Raw genomic sequence first — 232 nt, forward strand, 5'->3', positions numbered from 1 at the left:
TGTATATTATTCATAATTCATTTTTTTTTATCCTACGGAGCACCCAAAGAGCCACATTTGGCACGCGGGTCACCAGTTTGAGGCCCCTGCTCTAGTATGAGCATGTAGGTTTTGCCTGTACGATCTTAGCAGAACAATTCGTGTGGTACAGATAGTTAATACTGCTCAGTCTAGATCATAACTGAAGTGGCAGAGACTTAAGTCCTGGCCAGGGATGTAAGCTCTATATACA

The 232-nt window shown here is 42.7% G+C and overlaps 1 protein-coding gene across 1 annotated transcript in view; it reads left to right on the forward strand.

The window, feature by feature from the left end:
- Window positions 1-232, forward strand: part of LOC119590394 (chlorophyllase-2-like) — a 7,689-nt gene that overhangs the window by 1,938 nt on the left and 5,519 nt on the right. The gene's annotated exons all lie outside the window — the stretch shown is intronic.

Source organism: Penaeus monodon, chromosome 27, assembly GCF_015228065.2.
Source record: "Penaeus monodon isolate SGIC_2016 chromosome 27, NSTDA_Pmon_1, whole genome shotgun sequence".
Taxonomy (NCBI): Eukaryota; Metazoa; Arthropoda; class Malacostraca; order Decapoda; family Penaeidae; genus Penaeus; species Penaeus monodon.